Source organism: Alligator mississippiensis, chromosome 16 (assembly GCF_030867095.1).
Source record: "Alligator mississippiensis isolate rAllMis1 chromosome 16, rAllMis1, whole genome shotgun sequence".
Lineage (NCBI taxonomy): Eukaryota > Metazoa > Chordata > Crocodylia > Alligatoridae > Alligator > Alligator mississippiensis.
Genome location: NC_081839.1, coordinates 27,861,057 through 27,884,121, shown reverse-complemented (window position 1 = coordinate 27,884,121; position 23,065 = coordinate 27,861,057). Strand labels below are relative to the sequence as shown.

Genomic DNA, 23,065 nt, shown 5'->3' with positions numbered 1-23,065 from the left:
GACTGGAGGGAGGCGTCCTGGGGCACAGCTATGGCAGCAGCTCCATAGCTGGGGAGTGGTGCAGCTGCTGGGGGAAGGTGGCTTGAGCTCCAGGCCCTACTCAGCCTCCTACTGTCCATAGTGAGGAGTTTGCATTCAGGAGCAACCAGCAGGAGCCCCTGGTGCCTCCCTCCAGCCTTGTCCCCTCTAACCAGGTGCTTAGACCTCTCTGTCCAGCTTCCACTCAGCGCAAGCCCTCTCCCTGCATCAGCCTCAGTGACCAACTCCATTGCCACGCACCCTCTGCACACCCAGCCTGGCCCTGTGGCATCTCACACCTCACCGCTGCTCAGTTTAAAATGTGAGGGAGCCCCACGCCCGACTCAGCCCAGCCTCCAGTCGAGCTGACGGGCACTGCAACTCCAACTGGGACAGCTCCACCCCGGGAGCTGAGACCCAAGGCTGAATGGGAGTCTGCAGATAGATCCCCTCTGTGCTGAGACCATGTCCAGCCAGGGGTGCTGTCTGCCAGGGTGGGGATCCTGCAGCAGGAATGTCACTGGGCTAAGTCCTTGCTCGCTACTATCTCATGCTCGTTGTTCAGTGCTGGGACCGGGGGGCTGGGAAGGGGAAGGGGAAGGTCAGGGACGTGGTTCTGACTTGTGTGCACTCTTGGCAATGTGGTGTTGAAGCCGGGCCTGTTCATGCTGGCTGACTGGCAGCTTTGGTGGCACCTGTCATTTTCCAGGTGTGCCAGGTGGCCAGCACCACCTTTCTGCCTGGGCTGCAGGGGCCTCCAAGTGTGTATTAACCAGACAAGACCCTTTCCCCTGTCCTGGCTATACTTGCTGTTCCTTTCCTACAACTAATGCTAACCAGTTATTTTCCAAGCAGCGCATGGATAATAAATCTCTCTCCTCCCCTTCCCCTTCCACTCTTTTTCTCTGGGGTGGGAAAGGCAGAACAGGGGCCACACGGGCTGGTAGCAGGCCTGTTACCTTCCAGCACACTGGCATTGCTGGGGCTGGGTCTCCCATTTCACTCCAGGCACTCGGAGACTTTGCAGGCGCCTGGCACCAGTGCCCAGGAGGGAGCAGGTAGTAGCGTTGTCTAGGCTTGTGAGTGGTGGCAGCACCTGCGGGGTGGAGGTGGTGTCATACTGGTGCTCTCTCCAGGACCTTTGCTAAGTCTGGATGGTGGGAGACCATGGGGGCCCACACACAGACAGTCCCACAGAGGAGCTACGATGTGGCCAGTCGGTTGCCGTTCCATGCATCCGTGTGGTGAGGACCGTGGGGCTTTGCCAGTGCCAGCCAGTCTGAGCCATGGTTCCCACCAGGTGCGCATTGCTGTCATCACGCCATCTCACTGCCTGGGAAACTGAGGCACAGAGCGAGGAAGTGGCTTGGGCTGGTGGGTGCTGCCCCTGCAGTGAGGCAATATAACTGTCTTAGTGCAGCCCTGAGCCCATGACCCTGCACTGCTCTTAGATGTGCTTCCTGGCGCCTCGTTCTTCAGATGCAGCGTGTGCTGGGGCGGCAGGGATCAGGCTGCTTGGCCTTGGTCCAGGGCTGGGCCCGGGGACACTGTCAACATGCCCTCCACTGCTCATGACAGCAGATCTCTGAGATCTCAGGCACCAGCCTCAGGAGCCCTGACACCTACTGTCTTCCCTTCCCCATTAGTCTCCCCCTCCCCCCCCCCCCCCCCCCCCATCTTGCTGCTTGTTTCCAAATTACTTGGGTGGCGAAGCAGACCAAGGAGGTGCCAGATCTGCTTGTTAGATGATAGCAATTATGGCACATGTTAGACACCAAGGTCTCCATCGCATCTAGCATTTTCCAATTAGATGCTGCTTAATTAGCCTCATGCATATTCAGAAGCTCCATGCCCTTTTACAAGCTATTTGTCTAGCTCTGAGCTCTCTCTGCAGGGAACTGTATCTTTAAAAGGCCCTTCCGTGTTGTGCAGCGGCTCGAGTCCAAGCAGCGCTGATCCTTTCGAATTCAGGCCCCAAACGGGGCTGTCTGTGTGGGATGTACAGCTCTGAGTAACTTCTACCAGTAGTGGAAAACCGCTGAAGTAACATCCAGAGAAGAAGAGCAGATGTTAAAGTCCCACGAGCAGTTAAAGTCCCACGAGAAATTTAAGTTCCCTGGAAACATGGAGGGTGACTGAAGAAGGCTTGAAAAGCACTTCATCCCGTTTGTACACACGAGGGCTGCTGCGGAGCAGCAGAGCAAAGGCAGCCGTCTTCCTGCTAATAGCTAGATCTGAAGCACTTGATGGCTTTCAAAGTTTCCATGCAATGACTCCGTCAGGGGAGGCTGGCTAGAAAATGCACTGCCAATGTCTGAGGGGGCTTGCACGCCAGCACCAGGGAAATGCAGAAAAGGGACGTGTGATGGAGAATGCAAAGGGAAGGTGGGAGCGGGGAGGTTGCCTCATTGGCTTGAGCTCATTCATGACCCTGCGAGTTACTGGGCAGGAGGTCAGCAAGCAGTGCTCCCATGGTGTGGGTGTGATAGGGGATCCCAAATGACATGAGGAAAGATGGAGGCAACAAACCAGTGCCTCTGGGCAGGTGTCCTGGCAGCTCCCACCAGGTTGTGAGAGTTGCTGTTCAGATCTGTAATGGGGCATGGTGTGTGCAGGCCCCAGCGCTGTCATGGGGCAGCCCTAGGGCTGTAGGAGGCTGTCCCCTCTGAGGGTCACAGGCAGCAGGGCACAAGCAATGCCTTCTCCAAAGGCCAGAGGGGAGGGAAATAAAGGGGGCACTGACTTCACTGCATTACACGGGAAGGTCTTGGATGGGCAGGGTAAGAGGCGAGCCTTAGGAGGTGGCACAGCTGTGTCAGACAAGGCCCCTTTGAGGCTGCATGGTGCAGGCTAGCTCTCATTAATAGACAAATTACCAGGGTGTAAGGCTGTACTTTACTTGCAAACTGTTACGCTTGGCCCGGACTGTGTGAAGGCCCTGATGTGAGCTGCTGGAGCCAGCTGCTGGGCTGTGCAGTGGCTCTGATTACACAGGGGTGGTCTGTTAGACCTTGGACTGGGGATGGAGCAGCCCTGTGTGGTCAGGGAGCACTGCGATTTCTGCAAGGCTCTTTCAGTGATGCCCTGCCTGACGGGCACTGATCCCTCTGGTGATTATTGCTGCCAACTGCCCCATCAGAGCACATTGTCTTCTGTGGGAGGCTCTAGGGATTGCACAGGTGAGGAGGTGCAATAGGTGGTGTTGGGGGCAAAGAATTCAAGCAGCATCCTTGCAGGCTGCTCCGTCACGTGTCTGCCCTGGGGCCCACATCCTTTTCTGTGAGGAGGATGGTGCATCTTTTGTCCGCCTGGCCTCACTGCTGAGGCTGCCCCACATCCCTGTGCTCTTAAAGAACTAACAGACACTGATCTTCGACCTCCCAAGCCATGCTGTAACTACACGGCTTGCCTTCTAGTCTAGAGAAAGTCCCTAAAACAAAGGACTGTGTGGCCCAGCCCTACCAATGTCCCGTCCCACTGGAACCTGGAGCCCAGATTCCCAGTTGCTTGCGAATCCTTCCCCGACGGCTCCTGTCTTACACCCCTGCCATACCGTCCCCAGCCCCCAAGGGAGTGACACCACCTTAGATGGACCATCTCTCCCCTGCCTCTGAGGCATTTCATTTCCTGAGCTCTCTGATTTAACATGGAGGTAATTTCCCGGAGGGATCTGAAGCTGCCTTAAATGTAAGCTGTCAAAATGATGTTGAATTGCGCTCGGCAGGCTCCACGTTCCCTTGATGCAGAGACGTCTTGTGTGACAATCTTGTCAAAGCTCGTTTGGAAAAGCTGTTTTGACTCGTTGCTAATGGATCCTCTCTAATCAGCCTATGGCGGGCGCCCGGCTCCCCAAACCCAGCAGTGGGAAATGGCTGGATGAGCTGGCGGGCCCTCCTGCCTAGAGGCGGCTGGGTGCTGAAGGCAGGGATCTCTTTGGCTTCACTAATGTGCTGAGATCCTCATGATGCTTGCAGATGTGCTGTGAGGCCTGGAGGCTCCTGGCAGCATCTTTTGTGCAGGAGGCACTAAGGGGAAAATCCCTATGCAGATGAATCCGAGTGGCAGGATGATCCGCGTCAGGGGTGCGGGTGGGAGCTGTGTGTGTCCACGGTGGAAATGAGCTGGGGCCCGGGACTGAAATAGCAGAGGGCCCCGAAGGGCAGAGCTGCGGCTGATGGTGGGTGGGGATGTAGAGGGCAGGGGATGCAAGGACCAGAGGGACATGGGCAGACCCAGGAGGGAGGTTCTGGGCAGTGCTGCGTGCTTTGGGAGGGGGCTCATGGAGAGGTCTGGGCTGAGCTATGCTGACAGGGCCAGCCCCGAAGCTGGTATCGGCCATGAGTGAGTTTCCCAGATTGTCCTACAATGGTCTTTATGGGGAGACCACCAGTTGATTAGTGGTCAGGTGTGGTGGTCACTCCCTGGGGGCTTCTGCTCAAAGCAGAAGTCTCCACAGCTTGAGCGGAAGAGCCAGGCTCTGCTGCCAAGAGGTGTGATAGGCACAGAGAGGGGGTGTGTAGCACACCTGCCTAGTGGATACATCCCTTCAGCTGCGTTTGGGGCCCTGAGGGTTAAAGGGGCTCAGCACCCCCAGGACCAGGTAGGCCGTCCTGCTATCTGAGCCTGTCTTCAGCCCCGAACACCCAGGAGAGCAAAATAGAAAAGGCTCTGCCTGTGCAAATGGGGCAGGGGGCCTCTGCTCTTACTAATGAAATGAAAGTTTAAAAGTAAAACCCAATAAAAGTCAGATTATCAAGGTGGGATTAATATGACTTTAAAAACCCAGCTAACGAGATTGGGAGACTCAGCCAGCGAGGCCGAGGATTAGAGATGATGAGAACAAATCTCCAATGATGAGGGGCGCTTCCAGGGTATCCTTGTTGAACCCACCAGGGCTCCTGGCCTCCCTCAGCCAGGATGGGGCTGCCTGAGAGGGAGTGCAAGGAAGGGGCATTGTGGGCATTTGGGGAGGTTGGGGCTCCCAGTGCTCCTGTCATGACCTTTCCTTGGGGTCCAGGGTCAGATTAGGGATGGCACCTTAGTCACCCCAAGTATCCGTGTTCGCCTCTTCCTGAGGTCACAATCAGCACCGAGGGCTGGGGCTGAGGCTGTCCAGAAGTGGCCCCTGATTCTGGATGCCCAGCCTGAGATATCTTGGGGGACTCTGACTTTCAGCAAGTGGGTGCCCCCAATTTCTGACCATCAGGACCCTTTCAAAAATGGGGGAGACCTGAGATCACGAGCATTTCTGATAATCTTGGCCCTACCACTGGCTTCTTCTCCCACCGGCTGCCAATACTTTCATCACCAGCACGCTCCCAGATCCCTGTTTTCAGAAGCAGTCTCTGGCCTGCCTCTCAGAAGGGCTGCCTGCCTGCAGCCATCATCAGTTGCCATCAAAGTCAGAACCCAGGGACCTTTCTTTTTCCGGAGGAACGAATGCAAAATTCGGTATCTTGTTTCAGCTGCCAGAGGCCTCAGCTGCAACAGCGGCATGTGCAAATTCTCATGTTCGTTACAGCAGTCCTCTGGCGCGGGGCTGCGCAGGTGCTGTGCAGACGCGTACTGGGGGTTCAGCTGCCGTGGCCCAGGCGAGGCGGTGCCTCTGCACACGTGCAAGCTGCACGGGTCGGTCAGCTGGAAGATCAGGCAATTGTTGGTGCCATGTGGCATGAATTGACATGAAGGGTTATTAGGGGGCAGCGGCTTCCAGTTGACACTGAGCAGGAAATGGCTTTAATGCCACTGAATGCCAAGAAGGCTATTCCTATGCACCAGAGCAGAAGGGACTTGCTGCTTAGGAAAGAGCATGCATTCATCAGGATACTCCAATCTGCAGGAGGAAGCTGAAGGGCTGTACAGAGATATATGTATTGGCAGCAGTTTGTTGGCACAGGGAAATCACACGTCAGCAGGGGTTCGCAGGGAGGATGCTGGCACTGAGTGGAGGGTTCTCTCTTGGCCTCTTCCCTCCTTGCAGCTACTCGCTCTCATTACTGCTGTTCCTATTTTTGCTATGCCTCCGCCTCCTAGCTGGGCATCCATTGCCATGCAGACCTCTCCAGAAGCGCCCACTGCCTTCACAGCACCCCTGCCCCCTCCTGGGCACCGTCCATTGTGCTACATACAGCCCTGCCCGTGATGCATCTAAGTACCTGCGACCTGGGATGAGAGTTTGCCTTCAGCTGTATAAGCCTTATCAACCGAGCTAAAAGAAGCTTTTCCTGCCTGCAGTAGTAGGTCTCTTATCTTCTCTGTGGGGCAGAGTTCAATATCATCCAAAGCCAGTTGATACAAGCCCAGCCAGGCCCTCTGCTGCTCCCCCTGGGCTAGTTCTTCATGCTGTACCCCTTGCTCCCCACAATGCTCCTCCTTTCCAGTTTCTGGCTTAATCCCCTTGTGTGATCTTTATGTCTCTGCGTGTCTCTAAGTCCTGCTGTACCCAGAAGCCAAATGCTCCTTGTAGGATTCTTATGTCTCCCCTGTGGATTAGACACAATGGCTGCAAATTCCTTGTAATTTCCTAGTGCAGGGGTATTATCTGCTTCCTAAGAAACCTCCCAGCAGTTTCAAAGGGGAGTGCTGGGGGGATCGGTGTGCAGTGCCCATCTGCGCAGCAATCAGCTGGGGTGGAGGCTTAGTGACCGATCCCTCGTACAGTCACTGATTGAATTATTTGCTGCTGCAGAGTTGGTTGTGGTTACTCAGTGTAATAACCCCAGCACCCGGTTTGATTTCCCTTTCATGGCTCCTGGAAGAGGGGGAAGGCTGAGCAGAGGGAGTTGGGGTCAGCAACGAACAGGCTCTGTGCGTTCAGGGGCTGGGCTGGGTGGCTTGGCACTGTTTTCCTGCTCCCCTCTCCCTACACAGGGCTTAGGAGGAACACAGTTGGCAGGTGCTGAGGGTATCAGGCTGCTGGGTGCTGCCTGAGGAACAAGGGATGGAGGGACTTGTGAGACGAGACGGTAAAGCCGAGGTGACCACTTCTCTGTTGGTCCCCAAAGCAGCACTGGGATTGGGCCCGTTGTGTTGGGCACTACACAGACACAGCAAAAGCTTGTGGCCCCAGGCCTGTCACTTCATCTCTGTGCCCAGAACATGGTCTTTAGCAGTGATTCGGGCCAGCGGGACAATGCTGCTGATCTCTCCTGACCTCCTGCCCAACGAGCCAAAGCTCCCCACGCTGTGCTTACTGCAGCAAGCCCCTATGTTGCCTCCGACGGTTCGCATAGCTCTGCTCTGCCTTTCAAGGGAAAAAAGGAAAACGAGGATGATGCTTTTTTGTTTTTCCTCACCCACAGCTAGAGAAAACACTTCTTTTTTTTTTTTCCCCTCTTTTTTTTAAAACCCTTTTTAGCTGAAATGAAAAGCGATTTTTTCCTTTTGAAAGCCCGCACCAAATGCCACTCTCTCGTCTGGGAGATACTCTCTCTCTGTTGCCTCCGTGGGCTGCAAGACCGTTTGAAGCAACGTTGACCAAAGTCTTTGAAAGCCTTGTCTGGCCTGGAGCATCCCGGCGGCGGGTTTGCCCCTCCGAGTTGTTCTTAATCACCTCTGTGCTCCGCCGTTTAGCAGAATTCTCATTCTGGTTCATCAGCTGCCCTTGCTATTAAGTATCATTAAAGCTTAATTCAGTTCCCTAGGAAGCATCCTGATTATTAAGCAGAATGGCTGATGAAGCTGGTTCCCGTTAAGGGCAAACGAGTCCCCTACTGGAGGGCACTGCGCAAAGTCGGGGGAGGAAGGCTGTGAAGCATTGTTGGGGGGTGTGAGGAATTCCAGGGGAGCTGGAATTAGGTGGATTACGGGAGAGGCCGGAGAGCCAGGCAGGACTGGGCAGTGGAGTGAGGAGTTGTACATATAGCGGGGGTGCGATCAAGGGCATTGGGCCAGGCTGTCCCTCGATCCTGCTCCGTGCTGGCTGTGCCTGCACACAGGAAGACTTGCCTGCATCCTCCTGCCCCTCTTCCGCCTTGGTGGGGAACGTGGCCAGTTTTGAGCCCTCCCCAGCTTGCAGCCAAGAAGCTCAGGCACGCACAGATCGCACGGCAGCGATCCGATGTGTCTCCTCACCTCGTAGAGTCCCTCAGCGCAAGCCCTATAAATAAAAACCAGCGAGACGCTGGCTCGTACAGTAAATGTAGGCCAGCAACTGGAGAGCTGCCGTTCATTGCAGCTGCTGACAGCCTCGGGGCATGTGAAGGGACAGCACGTGAGCAAGGAGAGTTTACAGCCCTACCAAACAAGGTCCTCCTCCCTAGTCGATGGAGAAGGCATTAATCCACTTGATCGGTCCTACTCGCATGTTGGGGTCCCCTCTCAGTGGTGGCACTGCGGGGGGCAGGGAGTTGTCAGGTGAGGCGCTGCCCAACCCCTCTGCAGAGCTGCTACCATGCTGGGTGGCTTGGGTAGGTCAGTTTGTCATGCTTGTAAGCTCTGTGGGGTTGGGGCTGTTCCTCTGTGTTTGTTCAGTGCCTAGCACAGTAGGCCATTGGCCGTGGTGGGGCCTCAACGTGCTGGCGTGACCCTGGTAGCAGTGACGTGGCAATCTCGGTCTGCGAGAGAGGAGTGTGGTACCCTGCGCCATCCACGGGTGAGTCGGAAGAGGACTCGGGACTGAGCAGGCGCTGCATAGGTGGGTGCTTGCTGGCATGTGGAGGAGGGACTTTGCTGCATGTATCCAGCTCTCAGAGCAGAAACTCAGAGCAGAGACTGGGCCCCAGCCTAGGCTGCCGCACTGCAGCAGTGTCCTGGAAGAGCCTGAGCCCCCTCTCAGGCTTGGGGAGTTTTCCAGCTCAGGGCTGAAGCACGATTGCAGACAGGCATTGCCGGTGCCCGCAGCACAGCTCCAGGGCCATCCCTCTGGCATCCCCTCACCCATGGATACTCTCCCGCCCTCCCAGCAGACAAATAGTTCCTGATGTGGGGGAATTGCAGCCCTGGCATAACCTGCCTGCCTCCCCTCAGCCAAGTGCACCAGGCACTCCCGGAGCGTTGGGCCAGAATTGTGCTCCGTTGTGCAGGTGCAAATCTGGAGGCACTCCCCTGCCTTGCAAAACATTTGCCTGGAGAGCTGGTGAGAGCAGAATTGGGCCCATTGCACATCAGTAGCAGCTCTGCAGAGCATGTGCAGGAAAGGAAAGGCCTGATCCTCATCTGGGCAAATGGGAGCAGTCCCTTGACATTGCTGAGCTGTGCCAGTTTACACCAGTGGGGAATCTGGCCCAAAGTTGCTACTAGAGAATGAGGACAGATGGTCCCATACTCTCCCTCCAGCACAGTCTCCACTGGCTCCACAAGCAGAGACAAGGTGCTGGAAGAGCAGCACCTGCCATCACAGCCACGGCCTTGCTTCCCGTGCTACAGAGCTCTCCTGCAGCCCGTGCCAGGTGAGCGTGACAGCCAGCTCACCTGTCCATGCTGCTATGGGGGCCGGGCAGGTGTGGTGATGGCCCACAGGCACCTTTGCTTCTGAACCTCTGCCAGTCAGACAGACCCAGGCAGGAAGCACCTCGCAGCCTGGCCCTGGCTTTGCCCAGGGGCTGCGTGAACTGTTGGAAACAGCTCAACGCTGAAAATGAGTTGATGAGAGAAAAGGGGTGCATGTGCACATGCACGTGTGTGCTTGTAGACAGGAGACCTCTTCCTGTGTTGGTTCGCCAGGTGTTTGGAGTGGGCAGAAGCAGCGAGGGGTTGTCAGGCTGTGGCTGGCAGAGCTGGGGTGAGAGGGGCAACCCCTTCCCGCAGAGAAAGTGCTCCTTGGGCAGTGCCAGGGTGCAATAGGGCAGGACTGTGACTCCCTGGCAGGATGCTTGGGAGCACATGGGTGTCTCTGTTCCTGGGGCTTCCTTTGGGGTTGCTGCCATGGTGAAAAAGGGCAGTTCTTTGAGGAGATGGCGCTGGGCTTTGTGTACCACACGGGTGGGGCAGCTTCGTGCCATGAGACAGTGCTCTGGGAGTCCCCTGCCATCTGCCTGGACAAGGTCCTGACCCAGAGTCCTAAGGCATGTGGACTGGAGCTCTGTCCAGGCCTGGGGCCCTGTGCATCTTGCTCCGGGCACCACAGCATGGCCAAGGGCGCCCCCCAGCTTCGCTTCTCTCTCTGCTGCGAGTCCGTGACCCGGGTGCTCACCTTGCTCCGGTGCCCACAGCCACGGAGCCCTGTGCTCCTCCCCTGTGCCCACCTGGCGCAGGTAGAGACGCTGAGCGCTGCTGACGTGGGGAATTGCTGCCTCATCACTTTTGCAAGAGCAGGCTGCGAACAACCAGCATCTGTCTCTGAACACAGGCGCAGAAATGTCTTCACACCTCCCGCTGCGGGAGCTGAGACAGCCCCTCCCTCGCCGGGGCTCAGCACCTGTGTTGAACGGGGACAGAGTCAGGATGTGGGGCAGGGAGAGACAGACGGAGGGTCTGGGAGCAGGGGGCTGTGCTGGGTTACAAGGGGGATGGACTTGGGGGGAAGGGATGTGGGTCTAGGGGCCTTTGGGGAGCGGGCAGGAAAGGGTCCCTGTGTTTCTGCAGATCCCGGGGTGCACAGGCTGCTGCTGGGAGGGTGTAGCTGGGCTCCCATCACGGCCTGCAGTTCCTGCATCCCCCATGTGTCAGCTCCTCTCCTGCAAGAGCTGGTGACAACTCACACCTCGAGCAACACTGGAGCCTGTCTGGAGGAGCTCTGTGAGCCACTCTGGGTGGGGGGGACGAAGGGAGGCAGAGGGGAGGCTGGGGGAAGGGAGGAGAGTCAGGCTGTGCCACAGCAGATGGCATCTCGGAGGCAGCGTGGTGTTGCACATGGCTGGGAGTCGGGACTGCCGGGCTCTATTCCTGGCTCCCTGTGGGACTCTGGCTGAGTCACTCCTGCGCCTCGTCTCCTGTGCCCCCTCTGCAAAATGGGGCTAACGCTCGCCCCCCACCCCGTCGTGAGGCAGGCAGATGATGGTGGTGTGTGGCTGTGAGATGGATCCTGCCTGCTGCGCTCCCCAGCGCCTGGATGGAAAGTCCTGAGGCCGGCCAAAGGGCAACTCCAGGGCATTGTTAACAGGGACCCAGAAGGAGCCCAGCTTGGACGTGCTGAATAGGGCTGGGTTTTCCAAAACAAACTGAGCCCCCATCTTAGCACTGATGTCAAAGCCACCTTTCCAGTGCTCTCGGCTGTCACGGAGCCAGCCGAGGCCCTGGGAGAAACCTGACCCCAGATGTCCGCGTTAGGCAGATCCATCCTGAAGAGTTGTTTTTCCTGAGCATGGTGAAGCACTAGGGCCTAGGCACTGAGCAAGCATGAAGGGACAGGGATTGCCCCCAGCTTTAATGGAGGAGTCCTGGGGTGTGCGGAGGTGGAGATCAGGGTTACGCTGGCACCTTGTCTTCAGTGAGCAGCTGCCCCAGTTCCTGTAGCGTAGCTGCCCTCTCTGTGGGTAAACCAGCGGGACTCATGATGGGGGAAGCAGCTGGATTCACAACAAAGTCCATGAGGATCAAGGCTTCGGAAAAGCCATGGGGAAACAGCCCTTTTTTGCCCTCCAGATCTGCTCCCCCTGGGCCTGCCAGGCTTTGTCGCTAGCTGTGCTCCTGCGCCCACATAGCTGCGGGAGAGTGAGCTACGGGACAGATACCTCCTGTGCCTCCCCGTTTGCTGCCTGTGGAGTCCCTAGCACTCACCCTGTTATGAGGCCAATGGCACCCAGCTTGTCTTGAGTGTCCAGCTGGAGGTGCCAGAAGCCTCCTTTGCCTTGTAGGTCAAGCGCTTTGGAGCTGGGAGTTGCAGTGAGAGGGCAGGGCCGGCTCCCACCCCTGCCCACCCTAGCACTGCCCCCTGGCACAGTGACCCAGGGCTGGAGGGGAGATGCTAACTACCCTGCGGGCATTGGTTTGTAGGGAGCCTGTTGCCCTGACTTGTTTCTTCCTAGATCCCCTTCTCCTGTCTGCTGACTCCCCTGTGGACAGTCTCGACCCTGTGCTGTGGGAGGCTGGGCTGGCCTGGGCTGGGCCCCCCGCATGCCTTGCTACCCATGTCCCCACTTGCTGGCAAGGACGATGTCCTCAGATGGCTGCCAGGAGGAGAGGGGAGGAAGGCTTCATCAGAGGTTCATGCCGCATGGCTCTGGGCCCAGTTCTGTCCTGCCGCTCCTTGCCTTCCCTCCATGGGACCAACCGGGAGGGTGGGAGGTGTTTCTAGGGCTGGCATTCAGGTCTTGGCTCCTCTCCCAACGATGGCCGCTCAGCCTCCTCTTGTACAGGGTCAGGCCCTGACTGCATCCCAGCTCCAGCACCGTGGCACTGGGGGAGCTGCATGGGCAGCAGCTGTGGAGGTGAGGGTGGAAAGCCCTCATCTTTGGGCACAGCCTGGGGAGGCTACGGCCTCCTCCCAAGGCCGTGAGGGGGATCTGTCTCCCTGATGCAGCAGTCGATGCCATCGACTGGGGAGGAACGAGGAATCGATTGTAATTTGGTGGAGGGGCTGCCACTAGGCGTGCGGGAGGAGCAATTAGAGCGGCCGAGGCGGTGTGCAGCCAGGTTCTGCAAGAGGGGCTCCTTAATGAAGTCCACGGCCATTTGGACAGTTATTAACGTGGGGACAGGGTTGGCTCAGCCCGCGTCTCCGCCCATCCCCGGCTGCATGCAGACACACACCAGCTCTCTGCGCTGCAGGATGAAATGCCGCAGGTCCGGCTCTCGGGGCCGGGGAGGAGGACGGGGCTTGGTGGGGCCTTCCCCAGGGGATTGTGATGTGCTGCAAGCACATGGAGATGGGCAGGCTGCGAGGAGCACAGGTCCTTCCTTAGTATTCACCATGCCATGTGGCACTGGGAAGGAGCCAGTCCTGGCCTTCTTGCCAGGAGGTGTGATGAACACAGCAGGTCTGTTTTCTTCCCAGGCTTTACTCCCAGTGCACAGATAGCAGCACAGAAGTGTGTGAGCTACCTCTCATCCTTCTGTCCTGGGAGAGGCAGGAAATGGTACCCACCCCACATTCAACAGATGGGGAAACTGAGGCACCAACAAGGGATGTGATTTACCCCAAGTGCTTCTGTGGCAGTGCTGGGGAAAGAACTCAGGAGTCCGGATGCCCGGGTTGCCCATGGGAGTGAGACCTTTGTCCCCAAAGTGGGACTGTCAGTACGAGGTCACCTTTCCTCCTCTCAGCTGTGCCTGTAGGGACAGGGAGTCCCCAGCTGAGCAGGGTTTTGCAGCCCAGAGCCAACATCAGGCAGGGTACGAGGGCTGCAGAAACGACTGCTCTGGCCCAGGCGTGCCATCACCCTAGGGGACGTCACCTGAGGTCTTGGGACATCTACGTGGAGTTTTACTGCAGCCATGCAAATCAGAACCAAAGAAACCAGCTGCAGTGCTCCAAGTCCTTCTCAGCCCCCCCTGCTTCCCTCTTCATCCCAACTCCCTGGAAATTTCCACCCACGCAGCAAGAGGCGGCTGCTTCCCAAAGCTCTGGCTTTTAGGGCTTCAATGCAAAGACCTGTTTGATGCTCCCCAGCAAGAATTACAGCCCAGCTGGGTTGCTGAAGAGCAGGAAGGCAAAGCATTCAGCTCCAAGCTGCATCTCCCAGGCTCAATGTGGGTTTATGCCCTTTGTGCTGTTGGGGGGACCTAGAGCCTGGTCCATGGCTGGGCATCATGGACATGGTGGGGTTGCCTGGACTTGGGGGTTTCTGGAGCTGGGGCTGTAGCAGAGGCAAGAAGAAGAGGGAAATAGGAAAAAGGTCGAGAAGACTATAAATAACTGGGATCCTGGGAAGGAAATGTCACTGTGCAGCATTAGCAACATGCTGGAGACTCATCCTGAGATGGAGGAAGGGGGGGCCCGATGAGATGCCAGGAGCAGCAGATGGCTTCATGGGCAATCACGGCTGTGGCAATACACGCTAAGATGGGGGTAAGCGAATCTTCATGCTCCAGGGCACACACTAAGAGCCAGAGTGGGCAGATGGGGGGGTCTTTGCCCCAGCCCCAGACTTGCCTGGGTAACACTGCCCAACTGCCCTGGGCTGCTTTCTCCCTAGAGCATTGGCATCTGACCCATGTCAGGGGCTGCATCTTGGAGCAAAGGCCCATCAGTGGCAAATCTGATCCAGAGCTGCAACTTCAGTACTAGGAGTACGTTCCTGTGGGATCCAGGCAGAAGACCCTTGTGAGGGTGAAGGGCTCCTTTCTGTGCTCTTCCCCATCACAACCAAGAGATGGGAGGGTGACAGGGTGAGGAGAGAGGCCCAAGGAGGCCATTCTCCACATAAGAGCTAATACAGACAGATTAGTAGTACTTTCTATTAAGCGCCTGTATCCATTCTGCCGTTGCCCAGTAAGTGCTGTGTAAAAGCTGGCCTGGTAATGAGTTCGTTGGTTCAGAGCTGGGCTGTCATGCTACCTGGGTTATTATTAAAGCGGAGAGGGGCTGCAGTCTGATGGCTCTTCACACATCAGATGCAGCCCACCTCGCATCAGGGTGCTGTCTTCCAAAATCTCATGCTTCCCGCAGGTCTGGGCTACACCGCACCCTGCAGGAAGGCCATGGCCATGGACCTTCCTCGGAGCCAGCCATAAAAGCCGTGCCCTGCTGCCTGCTCAAAGTGTCTCCTCCAGACCTTGGGTGGCTGCGTGCCAAACTTCTACCTTGCCTCCAGTTCCAGCCTTGGGCTCATCTCTGCTTGCTCCCACCTCTGGTTCTGGGTCTGGTCCCATGTCTGACACTCACTGGTTCATGACCCCAGGCTGAAAACCCATGGATCAAGGGGACAGGCCACCTATGCACTGGAACAGTCCATATGTGCACTGCTTGACAGGACCTTCTCAGCTCTTCTTCCCAAGCTGGTCTTGTTCCTCAGCTCCTGCCAAGGCGGCTTTGTTCCAGGTGACTGGTTAAATTGTGCCTAGGGAAGCATCCCTGAGTGTCTGGGGTCCAGATGGAGGGCTACCCGCACTGGACTTGTGGCTGCAGAATGGTTCATCTGGAAACCAGGTTTCCTGGAGTTTCCCTACAGATGCTGAGCTTTGCATGTGGGGCCTACCCCTTTGAGAGATGAGGATGGAAAGCACTTGGGGCAGAGGAAATGCTGACGAGATGGCTGTGGTTTCAGCTGTGTATTTGGAAGGAGCGGGGACTCATTTCTCACCTGGATCACAGCAACCTAGTCAGGAATCAGGGCTGTGCTGTGCTGGGTGCTGAGGCCACCACTGCCCAGAGCTGGCACGCTGTTCAGTCAAGAACTTGTCTATTGGAAATGGTCCTCACTCAGCCTGTGCTTCCCAGCAGTGGTACCAGGGACGACCAGGGGACTGAGGCAAGTGACTTCGCCTTTCTGGGCTGGAGTTTTCCAACTGCAAAATAAGGACGCCAATACTTTCCTGTGCCCCTCTTTGTCCAGCTATCTGTCTGGGGCACGAGCAGACTGGGTCTGTCCGTACGGCACCTGTGATGATAGAGTCCTGATCCTAGCTGGAGCATCTGAGCACTACTGGACTATGGATTTAATGGCGATTTAATGGTGAACAAGCAGAGAGCTCCAGATCCTGTTTGACAGGATGCAGGAGTGGCAGTGCCTGCATGGTGCTCAAGCTGCTGCCAGAGCCTGCCCCTGCTCTACGGAGAAAGGCCTTCATGCTACAGGGCGGCCCACCTGGCCTGGACGTGAGAAGGGGCTGTCCTGTCTTCAAGGGGCTGGTGACATGCGAGGGCTGGGAGTTTGTCAACATGCCACGTTGTATTCGGAGCTGGTCTGCATTGGCAGGTCAGGCCTCTTCTCACTCAAGGGTGCCCTAGGGGTCCTCCCCTGGGGCTGAGGGAGGGTAGGTGATGTCTTGGGTGTGGGGTGCTCCATCAGGAAAGTTCAGTGGTGTCTGGGGTCCAGCCATACTCCCCACCACAAGGGCTCTCTGAGCAGCTGGGGGTGGCTCTGCTTTGCTGAGTCCCTTCCTGATGGCAGGTCCTCTGCTCCCCCGTGCACGCTGCAGGCTGATTGCACACATGTGCAATCACTCCCTGCTCCAGCCCGCACACCGGCTGACTTGCTGCCTAATCATCTTTCTTCTCAAGCCTCCAATCACGCGGCTGAATGTGCCGCTGATTAACACCTGGGGGGCGGAAGCACTGTGTGCCGGGCCAAATCCGGCTGTGGCTTGCGGCAGGGAAGTCAGCGCTGTGGGTTCTTCGTTGGAGCAGGGACTCCAGCGTGATGCTGGCATAACTGCTGACTGACTTTGGTGTGATTGCAGTGGCACAGTACTTGGAATCCAGCAGCCAAGAAGTGCTGAGTTTGGGCCCTGAAACATAAGAAAGTGGTGGCCTATAAGACCCTAGGGGAGAAAGACTCTGGTGGTGCCAGGGGGAGCTTGGAAGCCCCATTCCTGGCCAAGCCTGGGGCTAGCTGGAAGGACTAGCTGCCCAGACAAGTCTTTGCCATGGCTCAGGACTGTGATTTGGTCTTGTGTGAACTCAAACAGGCATGACTCTGGATTGGTGCTTCTATGGGCCTGGCACAGGAGACACATGGGCAGTGGCAGGCTCCCTTGACTGGTGTCCACGCCATGCCAGCTGTGGTTCCACGAGGGACTTGCAGGTCAAAGCTGGTGCCACAGTCTCTGGGCTTACCCAGGCTGATCCCTGCCTGGAGCATGGCACAGAGCAGAGATTTCCTAGGTGGAAATTCCTCCCCCTGCTACTGCTACGCTACCGCTTGCTTGGAGGACTCTTCTGCAGCAGTAGCAGGGATGGTGTGTTGGGAGAAGCAGCTCTTGGGTTGCCCCCTTGACCCCATGTGTGTTTGATCTCTCTGGCAGCTGCAGTGCCTGTGTATGTGTGTGTGCAGCTTGCTGGCTGAGTAGCCACGTGCCATTTTCCTGGGCCCCTTGTTGGCTGGCCTTAATGGCATTTGGCAGCTGAAGTGGGCGTGTTATCAGCTGCCTCATGACCTTCCCATGCTTCCCCTGTGGGCAGCGTGGATGGTCCCGAGCAGACTCAGTGTCAGGTGTTGGGGGAAAGAGATGAGATGGAGAAGGCAGCGCTGCTCTAGGCTGGTCCCCTCTTCACCCTGCTCATGTGTGTTCATGTGGCATTTGGTTTCTAGGCCACATGATCCTGGCAGGGGAGAGAGGTGGGGATTGGGAACAAGCAAATGCCAGCTGCTGTAAGAGCACATGAACAAGAACTGCTTTGGTGCTTAGCTGCTCTGCACAGCAGGGAGGGTCCAGGCGGCAGGTCAGGCTGTCCTAGGAAGTGGCAAGGCTGTTGGCCTGCATGCCAGGGGCCGGGCAGTCTGCAGGGGCAGTGTCCCATGACACATCTTTGTGCCCTAGATCAGGGGGAGAATGCACGTGGCTGCCAGCCCAAGAATTAAGCCATCCTCCACTGGCCTTGCCTAGGCCCGCAGGAATTGGGCAGAGCAGAAGCCTTGTCCAGCTGCTTCGCCTGGCCTGGGCACCTCTGAAACAAGCACGAGGCTGAGCCACTGGCATGCAGGCTGCCCCTGTGAGCTCCAGGGGCAACAAGACAGCCAGCAGGATGTGCTCAGAGCCACAGGATAGGACCGACTTGAATGAGACCTGCTGGGGTCCAGCTGTGTGCACATCTTGCAGGCTCGGACAGCTGGGAGGGGGCCCAGTGTTAGGGCTGGAAGTGCAACAATGGGGCAGCGGGTGGACCTGGAGCCCCCGGCGGGGTCTGAGGAACGAGGCCCCTTGCAGGTGGGGTGGGCCATTGCCCACAGGGTGCTTCCTTCTGCCCCAGTCAGCAGCTGCTACGTTGGCCACCCAGCTGGGCAGAGCCCTTGGTTTCCTCTGCAAGGCCCAGGCCGCTGCTCCCTGCACTGTCCATGGTCCTGCTCTGCGATGACACACTGGTGGCTGGGGCAGCCAGGAAGGGCTCCGAGCACTCTGGCCTGGCTGCCCTTGCCAGGGCTGGACTGGACTCCTCCACCTGCCTTGGAGAAGGGCCTGCCCCAGCCCAGCCTGCACCTAGGGAGACCTCGGGGTCTGAGTGGGCCAAGCCGCGACCTTGCAGTGCTGATGGTTCAGGCTGGGGAAGGAGCCTCCTCGTGCGCAGCCTCCCCCTCTCCTGCCGCCTGCTCCTGCAGGCCTGTTCTAGGCGATGTTCATGCTCTGAGCCACGCATCAGGCAGCAGGATGGCACATCTGCCACTTGGTGCGCGTTCTCCCAGGCGCTCCCCGGGGACAGCCACGGGTGCAGGGAGTGCGTGATGCTGAGTGGCTTCGGGCTTTGCTGAATGCACATGTTGCTGCCTCCTGCTGTGAGAAAGCAGGTCCAAGACCTTGGAGCAGAAAGTGGGGTGGGGAAGCCCTTGGCTCCCCAGGTGGGTTCATACCACAGCTCCAGCCCCTGAGCAAGGCGTATACCCTGAACAGACAAGAAGCTTCTTGCTGCAGCGAGGATGTCCTCGGGCCAGAGGAGTGCAGCTGTTGCCAGGTAACTGGGATCCCCCAGCAAGACAAGGTCGGGCTTCCCTCCCACCCTGCCACCTGCATTTCGGGGAGACCGTACATGCCAGCACTGGGCAGGAGGGCTGGGGCTGCCACAGTTGTCACCACTCTGCCATGCCCCTGCCTGTGTCCTTGACTGAGCAGTCAGAGAACAGCTAATTACCAGGCCTTCTCCCCCTGGGTTTTGCTAATAATCTGATCATCTGCTAAGAACCTGGGGTGTCGGACTCCCCCTTGGTGCCGGACTCCCTTGGTGCCAGGCTTCTCCATGCGAGATACTGGCTTTGGGCTTCTTGGATGCTGAGTAAGTTGTGCATCAGCCTCCTTGATGGCTTCACCCCCTGGACAGGGGTGGGTGGGCAGCAGGGCAAGTTTCCCTCCACTGCTGGCTGCCACTGTGCTGAGATGCTCCGACACCCCTAGGGGAGGCCCTGCTTTGTGGCCTCTGCTGAAGCGGGTGACCCTGAGCATCAGGACTTGGGCTGAGAGCCCCATACTCATCTTGCTTGCCAGACCTAGGTCATTTTGTCTCCTTAAAGGGAGATGATGCCTGAACCCCACAGGAGGGCAAGAGCACAAGCAATTTTCTTTCTTAATATAAAGAGCTTCAGGTCCCATGAACCAGGAAAGATGAAGGGACAGGAGGCTGAGCAGGGGGGATGATGATGAAAATTGGGGGAATATTTATAGGGCAGTGAGAAACCACTGTTCCTGCCTTGGACTGTCCATGTCCTTACCTCTTTTCTTCCCTCCCCTGTGAACCTTCCTAGCACGGGCTGGCTCACCCACAGCTGTGCACATCTGGAATCCAAGTGGGGTTGGAGGTGGGACCTGATCTGGGACTTGGACATGGCTTCATCTCTCTCCTGGCAGGGCAACACTCCCCTGTCCTTGTCTTCCTTCTTTCTTTAGATGGACTTCTGAGGTGCCAAGCCTTGCTGTCTGCTCTGAAGTCAGGTCACTCAAGAGCCCATTGCAGAAGGTGTCAGTCTAGCTCCAAAGAGGGAAACCGCAGAAACCATCCCCACTGAGCAGGGGGCTCCTTTCTGCCTCCCTGCCCCCATGGCTCAGAGCTGGAGCAGCACCCACATATGGGGTGGAAATCAGGCCCAGGGGCCCCTCCTGGGTTCCCATCTGCAGGCTGGGAGCACGCTGCAGCAGAGGCAGCCCAGCTCTAAACTGTCCTTTCCCACTTCCAAACAGTCCAGCTGGGCCTCTGCATGCATTTGTCCTAGGCTGTGTCTGGGGGAGAGCAGCTTGGCTTGCTGTAGCCTCACCCAAGAGGTCTCTAGAGGTTTCTTCCACTACCTGTCCATGTGCTGGTCCAGCTTCTAGAGGACCTCCAACTCCTTGGGCAAAATGAGGGACCCAGAGGAAGGGCTGCGGGGCCTCGCCAGCCTGCCCTCCACCCACATAGACCAGTCTGGCCAAACCAACCTGACTTCGCTTGGCACCATCCCCATTCATTGCCTTGCCTTGCCCCTACCTCTGCTCCCATGTCCTTCCCGCGAAGGACCCCACCTGCCCCAAACCATGCATGCTCCCTGGCTGGACAACAGCAGGCAGCAGCTCAGCTCCTTGAGGAAGACCACTGGTCAGCCTCAAGGCAGGAAGAGGCGAAAGGTCACAGCTGCTGAGTTCCCCTTCGTGATTTATGGATATTCTCCCATTATCACTGTTATTAGTTGGATGTGGTTCCTGCTGCCGCCACCTGCTGGCCACTGGCTCATGGTGCTGGCAAGGAGCATGCAAGGGGGGGTTTCCAGGTGCCCAGTGCTGTCTGGGGCCAAGTGTGCACCCAACAACAGCAGGCACGAGTCTGTGGGAGTTGCACCTGGCGTGAATTGGGCCCATGGTGCTGGGTAGAAGCTCACCTTGGAGAAAGGCAGGTCTTGTGATTTGACCTTCAGAGGGACATCACGTTCCTGTAAGGGCTGCATCAGGGCAGCTACGCCGGGGACTGGCGCATGGGCCTGGCTCCTGGTCCGCCCACAGGCACACACCCAGCCTGTCCCTGTCTGTCTGCAGACATGTGCCGAGACCCAGACACCAGTTCTTAGAGCAGCATCTGTGCCCTCAGCCCTGGTACCTGAGGTCTCGAGTGATGATGACAGTCCTTCACATGGAGAAATGTGGCACCTTGCAGAGTTGCTATGTGGCAGGTACCTAGGGATGGAGGGGAGTGAGTGGCCAGCAGGCTTTGAACAGCTGCTTTCCTAATGTGAGCTCATGACCAGGGCTGGAGATGAGGCAGGGGGTTTGGCCATGGATCCACGAGCCCCTTCTTGCCTCTCTGATGAGGTTACTGGCCTCATGGCCCCACGTGAGGATAGACCGTTGAGTCTTTGGCAATGGCAATGGCAGGAGTATTGGAACTGGATGGCTGCACAGAAATGTGAAGGTGATGAGGGCCGAGTTTCCCATCATCCTGGAGGGGGAACAGTATGTAGCTGGGGAGTGCCCACTGTTTGCTGAATATTACACAACCCAGCACCACTTTTCTTTTTCCCACAAGCCTTTTTCTCTCTTTTCTGGGAGTTTTGTTTTCTGATTCTTATTTGATGCCCCTCATTGTGGCAGCTGGGCACCTTCAAGAAGCAGGAATAGCCCATCTGTCACTTGGCACTGGAGGTATTCCCCCCCTGCTTTTCCTGTCCCTCTGTCTCTCCAGGCTCATGTGCCATGGTGGGACAGTGCTGACAGCTTGGGCATGCTGGGTGCTCAGAGTAATCCTGTTACAGGTGGATTTCCAGATCATTAGGCAATAATTTAAGAGGGGTAAAGGAGCGATTGTGCCATGGAGCTGTGCAGCAGGGAGCAGCTGGCTGGCATCTCTGTGGCGGTGTAGGGGGGGAGGGGAGCAAGTGCCTAAGAGATCTGCTCCTTTTCTTTAAAGAGCAGTGAGGGTGGGCGGGGGGCAGATGAATGGCTGATGTGAGGAGTCATAGGGAGCCCAAGAGATGGGTGCCCCTGCTATCCACGAGTGGGGTCAGTGTAGGAGTGCCGCGCAGCCAGCCTGTCCCACTGCTGCCTTCCCCCCCGCCTGGAGTCGGCTCCAGCGGTGTCAGACCAGTTCCATCTCATTGCCCAGCATCTCTTCGCTTCTCCATAGCAGCTGGCGTGAGGTTAGCGCTGGCTGTGCTAGCGACTGAGACGCGTGCAGCCTGGGGGCAAGGCTGAGACTGAGCCAATTCATCCCACCTCATCCCCGAACTGACTCCTTTCCCCCTAGTTACTCATCAGCTATGCTGAAGACTAGAGCAAGACCCCACAGACCCATCCAAACAGCTGCAAGTAACAGAGTTCATGGGCCCTCAATGGAGCTGGACTTGAGGGGTTAACAGAGGTGGCCAGGGCAGGGTTGACCCTTCCCTTCCCTGCACGCTGGGAAGTACAGGACTGTGCCCCTTGGCCGCCATGAGCTGCTGCCTCTGAGCCCCTTCACAAAAGCTCCTCTGAGCTGCCAGCGCTCTCCCGGCACACACAAGGGAGCCCTTCTGTCTGGCAGCAAAGGCTCTTTTCAAACCCTGGCCCAGGCCCCCTCCCCACTGAATGCATCAGGAACCATCCCTGTCCCCTGAATAACCTTGGGAGCCTGCCAGGAACTGGAGCCTGTCTGCAGCCAGACCCCCGTCCATGGGCTCCCTCCCCCAGCTCCGTGCCCACAGCCCGGCTGTGCTGCTAGGGCCCTCCTAACAGGCTTCCTCACAGAGGCAAGCCAACATGATCTCAGGATCGTTCACTCATAGGCAGCATTTGATCCCAGCCCTCCTGGGGGCATCTCCAACCTAGGCTGGTTTGGGCGCTTTGTCTGCAGGGCACTGGAAGTCTTCAGATGCTTGCCAATCACTCTGAATTGCTTTTACCCATCTGGGAAGACCCTTCCCCACCTCCCAACCTCCTCCAGCCTCCCTCACTCATAGGCCTAGGGCCTCTTTTCTCAGCTCCAACATGAGCAGAAAGCCTCTACAGGTCCCCCGACATGCCCCAGAGTCTGTGAGGAGCTGCATTGCAAAGAGCTTGGCAGGTAGTGGAGAGCTAATAGCACCCACTGCATGGAAGTGAGGGATGGGGTAGCCTGGACTGGGTAGGGGGTGCGTTTCCCAGATGGCAAACTGTTGGGAGGAAGGGACTGGAGAGCACACAGCGACATGCTTCATTTCTAACAATGGCCCTGTGTTTGTGGTCTGCAGGATGGAGCCAGAGATGCTGAACAGGGGGTTGAGGAGCCAGAGGTCCCTTTGACTTGCATTGGCCCCTCAGGCTCCATCATGCTTTGGGGGGGGGGGGGGGGGGTCTGAATGGAGGGGCAATCGGTGCAGTCAGGTCCGTGCTCCCTCCCCACCTGCTGCTTTCTCTCCTTTTCTCCTTCTCCCCCCTGCCCTTTCTCTTTGTCGTCTCTTCCTCCATCTTTCCCTTTTGGTATTTCACCCCTCATCTCTTCCGCTGCTTCATAGGATCCTTCTCTCCTCCCCAGGTTTCTCTGTCTTTTTCCTTTGTCTTGTTACGTTTCCTTCTCCAGCCCTTCCTTTGCCAGCTGGAGCAATGCATCTTCTTTCTGTAACCCCTGCCATGACTTCTCCCTGACTCCGGTGCCTGCCTACTA

General features: G+C 57.4%; 1 long non-coding RNA gene across 4 annotated transcripts in view; it reads left to right on the top strand.

Annotated features, from left to right (window-relative positions):
- LOC132246458 (uncharacterized) overlaps nucleotides 1-23,065 on the top strand; it is a 78,614-nt gene that overhangs the window by 45,690 nt on the left and 9,859 nt on the right. The gene's annotated exons all lie outside the window — the stretch shown is intronic.